Here is a 5,109-nt window from a genome sequence, read left to right as displayed (position 1 = left end):
AGGGGGACCCTAAAGACAGTCGGTTGGGGGCTGAGGGCGAGGGGCGGGACCCCGGGGCCGTGGGCGGGGCCGTGGCGGGGCGCACCCGGAACCCCGACGGCTGTTTTCCGTGGAGCTGTGGACTGCGTCCGCCGACTCCCACGGCCGGGGCGGCGCTGAAGCAGAGAGGCCTGGGTGGGAGAGCCGGCGCCGGGTAGGGTGCGGGCGTTGAAAAGTGCGTGTCTGCAGGTGGCAGCCCGGGCTGCGAAGACTCAGTTCCTAGAGGGTTCCTAACGTGATGCTAGAGGACTGAGGGAGATACAGAAGCTCATCGCAGGCTTTGGTTTCTCTTCAGAACGAATACATCTTTTGCCTTTTACTGCAGATTTCCGTGGAGAGTAACAGCTGTTAGTAACTTTTTTTTTTTTTTTTTTTTTTTTTTTTAGGTCCTGTTTGGGCAGGGCCAAGTAAAAAAGAAAAAAGAAAAAAAACCACAAAAAGTCATCGAATTAGGGTGACTTTAAGGTAAAATCAGAAATTTCCCCTCAACCCCCAACTTTCCTTCTTGGAGTCGTCTCAAGGATGCCTTTCTCTCCTCCCTACTTATTTCTTATTTTATATCCTGGCCCTAGTTGTTCTACAGATGCATTAACCCGTAATGATGCTGGTTGATTCCTCCTGGGAGTATTTACATTTTAAAAGGGATGAAAGGAAACTCTCTTTGCGATGCGTTTCGTCTCTGTTATTATTTAGCGTCTTTATTAATGCTTACGCCTGATGTTGATGATGCAATGCTTCTTGAAGAATCATAGGCAGGAAGGGATCTGGTCTAACTTCTGTTTTTAGGAAGGGACACTTTGTCCCGTGCTTCCATGATGAAAGCAGGACTTGGGCTTTTTCAGGGTTCACTGGCCAGGCTGGATCTAGCAACGAACTGGAGAGCTACCTCACCCTCTTCTGAGGGACTTGAAACATTGAATAGGTTTCTCTCTCTTTCACTTTCTGTTAATAATTTGATTCTTACTGAAAGGGAGGTTGGTCAAGATAACCCATCACCCAAGATTTATGATACTACTCAGATAGTTCAGATCACATGATGGCAGAAATAATGTTCACTGATTTTTAAAATATTTCAATATTTATTGAATTCACACAGCAATAGCTTTTTTTCTCTCCCAAAACCTTATTAAAGACTGAGGACCTGAAGTAACTGAAGTGCATCTGGAAAAACCATTCCACTACTTTCTTCTATATGTTCCAGGTTAGGCCACTGCGAGTAAAGTAAATAAAAGATGAGCAATCCAGTCATTTAAATAGGTTTTTTTACTGTCTAAACCTGATCATTGCATGGGCTACCTAAGGAGGACAAGTATTTCCTCAGTTGATAGTTTCTGCCTACAACACTATAGTGAGAAAAATTCCAAAGCTGCATTTGGCTCATAGAGAGAAAGGTATCATGATTATTTCATATTCCCCTGAATTAACATTTGCTATTAAACACAGCTAGCATCTTTATCATCCTGTAGAGATTTCCCCATTAGACAAAGCGAGAAACTATTTGTAGCATTTACCAATGTTTTTCCTCAGCTTGGTCCTGTTATAAATTAATTTCATCCACGTCCCTAGCTAGACTCTTATACTAAAATCACATCTGTTTTTTCACTCCAAGAATGGAGCAGGATATCTGGTCAAATGATATTCTTGAAACTGTACTGTCTTTCAATAAGAGAGGAATTCCTTGTAGGAGAAAAACCAATGGGAAAAGGCCCTACTGGGTGTTGGAGCCCATACTGGACACTTGTTCTCAGTCACCTTTGCTCAATTTCCTTGGTTTCTTTGACCACTGACAAATTACATAATCATTACTTCGTGTTCTATATCTTTACCTAACAGCAATATAAGCAGCTGCTTATAACACAAGTCTGCTGGGGTTATGAGTGACAAAGACAACATCCGAGAAGCTGCATACCATTCCATGATAAAAAGGTCAATGCAGCATGGCTGGAAGGTGGAGGAGTTGGGGAGGGGAGTGCTGAGTTAGCAGGTAAGTCCAGCTGGCTGTCCTCATCTACTTTTGCAGGGATGTTGCTGTTTTCTTTTAGATTCCTTTTTAATTGAAAGTGTTGCTCATCTCTTTGCTGAAAATATGCTATGCACACATTCTGAAACTCTCAATGTTTTACTCCTTGTTTGGATTTGTTAAGAAACTGATCTGTGGGAACTGGGTTACTAGAAGAAAGGGAGGATCAATTAAAGCTATTTACTTTTGAGTTTATGTTTCCAAGATGAAAGGTTATGAAAGAGTACAAGGCTTTCTAAAGTATTACACTTATTCCCAGTTAGTGTTTTGAAGTATTATATCCATACGAATAAGTGAAGGCATGAATACTGATTTATATGGATTATTTAATGGAAGGCTGGAATTGATTGGCACTATATGACATTACAAATCCTTTTAGAGCTGGAAACTATAAGGACTTACTGAATTTGACTTTCTCAATTTGTAGGTGGCAGAGAGACTAAATAGAAGGGCACAATAGTGGTATAGGAAAGTGATGCCACTGACAGGCTGATCTATAGCTTTGGCAGTGGGGATGGCTTGGATTCAGGAAATATTTCTGAGGGAGAAAATGAAAATAATTTGGTAGTCTCATGGGGTTATGGAGTGGGGACCATGAAGGGATAGAGGACTTGAGAAAGATGGAGAGTTCAACCTTACTAGGCTGAGCAGCTGATCAGAAGTTACAGCTGCTTTGGTTGATCCACATCCCCTAACTCTTCTGCCCCCAAGCATCTTATGTTCCTACCCTCTTTGCTTTGAAATGCAGGTGTGGGCCTGTTAGGTGCAGGGATGAGATGAGACTTATTTAACTTCTCTCTCATTAATTCACTCCATAGATACTTAGTGAGCACCTACTACATGTATTGCACTGCTCACTCCTGAGGATTTAAAGGTAAGACATGGTGCATGCCCTTGAGGAGCGTATAGTATAACAGGGAGAGACAGATGTGTAAACAGACAAGTGTGATAAAGTGTGGTACATCCGGGTTTTTCAACCTCAGCACTACTGACATTTTGGACTGGATGATTCTTTGTTGTGGAGGGCTGTCTTGTACATTGTAACAGCATCGTTAGTATCGCAGCATTGTTAGCCGAATCCCTGGCCTCTGCCAGATGCCTGTAGCACTTCATTCCTAGTTGTGGTGACCAAAATTATCTTCAGATATTGCCAAGTGTTTGCCCCGTGGCATCAAACAAAATTGCTCCTGGTTGAGAACCACTCATCTATATGGTACTGTGAGAACACAAAGAAGGGAGTGAGTAACATTACCTGAGTGGAGTCAGAGGAGATCCAGTTTGGACCATACTGGGATGAATAGGTGATACTTAGGCGGACTTTGAGAGCTGGGCCTTCCAGCCAGAGGAAACAGTACAAAATATAGCAGGTCAATCAGTGGCTTGACAAACTGGCAAAAGGAGGCCAGAGAGCTAGGCAGCCCAATAAATGAAAAGCCTTTTCATATAAGAGAATTATATATTTATGTTTAATTTATATTTTATAAGAGAATTTATATTTTATCTTATTGCCAAAAGAAGCCATTGAAACATTATAAGCGAGGAAAATGGTAAGATTTGCAACTGAGAAGAGTCACTTTATGGACAAGGTGGAAGGTGAATTGAAATGGGAAGAGGATGGGCCGGGCCTGGTGACTCACGCCTGTAATCCCAGCACTTTGGGAGGGTAAGGCAGGCGGATCATGAGGTCAGGAGATTGAGACCATCCTGGCTAACACAGTGAAACCCCGTCTCTACTAAAAATACAAAAAAAAAAAAAAAAATTAGCCGGGTGGGGTAGCAGGTGCCTGTAGTCCCAGCTACTCGGGAGGCTGAGGCAGGAGAATGGCGTGAATCCGGGAGGCAGAGCTTGCAGTAAGCCAAGATCATGCCACTGCACTCCAGCCTGGGTGACAGAGCGAGACTCTATCTCAAAAAAAAAGAAGCAAAAGAAAAAGAAATGGGAAGAGGATGGAGGCAGAGAGACCAGTGAGGAGACTCTTGCAACAGTCCAGGTGAGAGGGAGGATATGAGTTATGTTTACAGGGACAAGTGATGACTCTCAGGACTCCAATCAAAGTGATTGGTGAATGGGGCTGACATCCAACTGAGGGAATACAAGAGAGGAAACAGATTTGTGTAAAGGTGAGTGGGCCAAGTTCAGCCTCAGAGGTATTGAGCTAGAAGTGTCTGCAGGTATTCTCTCTAGAAATGTACAGTGGGCAATGAAATATTTAGGTTTAAAGTTCAGGAGGGATTATGTTTCTGAAGCCAAGATCCTGACTCTTTCACTAGCTGCTGACTGTGGCTCCAGCATCCTGTGCTGGATTTTCAAAAGAAAAACACAGAAGAGGAAACAGCACATGGCGAAGTGATCCTGGCCAGCGATGGTTTCAATATACTTTATTATCTTTCTGGGTTTTTTTTCACTAAAGATACATTGCTGGGCTGGGCGCAGTGGCTAACGCCTGTAATCCCAGCACTTTGGGTGGCTGAAGCGGGTGGATCACGAGGTCAGGAGTTCAAGACCAGCCTGGCAAAGATGGTGAAACCCGTCTCTACTAAAAATACAAAAAATAATTAGCCAGGCATGGTGGCAGGTGCCTGTAATCCCAGCTACTCAGCAGGCTGAGGCAGAGAATTGCTTGAACCCGGGAGGCAAAGGTTGCAGTGAGTGAGCTGAGATTGCATCACTGCGCTCCAGCCTCGGCGACAGAGCAAGACTCTGTCTCAAAAAAAAAAAAAAAAAAAAAGATACATTTCCTGTTTCTGGCTTGTGTGACCCTGAGGACTCTATTTTGTCCCTTTATAGTTCAGCGTTATGGAAGAGGTATGGTGGGGAGGGAAGGGATGCAGAGAGAAGAGGGGACAGATAGGGAGAGGGAGAGGGTGATCCTAGCGCAGTGCTTCCAGTCTTTTCCCATTCAAGGACAGAAAATGATACATTTGAATAGCATACTGGGGCAACTTGAGGGGATTTGAGGGTATCTGTATAGGGCTTGGTGAAAAAATTAGTTTTTGATATATAATCATAGTTTTAAAAAGTGTTAGGGATTCAATATCAGTAAACTAAA

General features: G+C 43.3%; 1 pseudogene; it reads left to right on the top strand.

Annotated features, from left to right (window-relative positions):
• The first annotated feature begins 314 nt into the window (after positions 1-314).
• LOC116271925 lies at positions 315-409 on the top strand (annotated as a pseudogene).
• The last annotated feature ends 4,700 nt before the right edge of the window (positions 410-5,109 follow it).

The sequence above is a fragment of the Papio anubis genome, chromosome 1 (assembly GCF_008728515.1).
Source record: "Papio anubis isolate 15944 chromosome 1, Panubis1.0, whole genome shotgun sequence".
Taxonomy (NCBI): Eukaryota; Metazoa; Chordata; class Mammalia; order Primates; family Cercopithecidae; genus Papio; species Papio anubis.
Note: the sequence above shows the minus strand (reverse complement) of the source record. Positions and strands in the feature narration are given on the sequence as shown.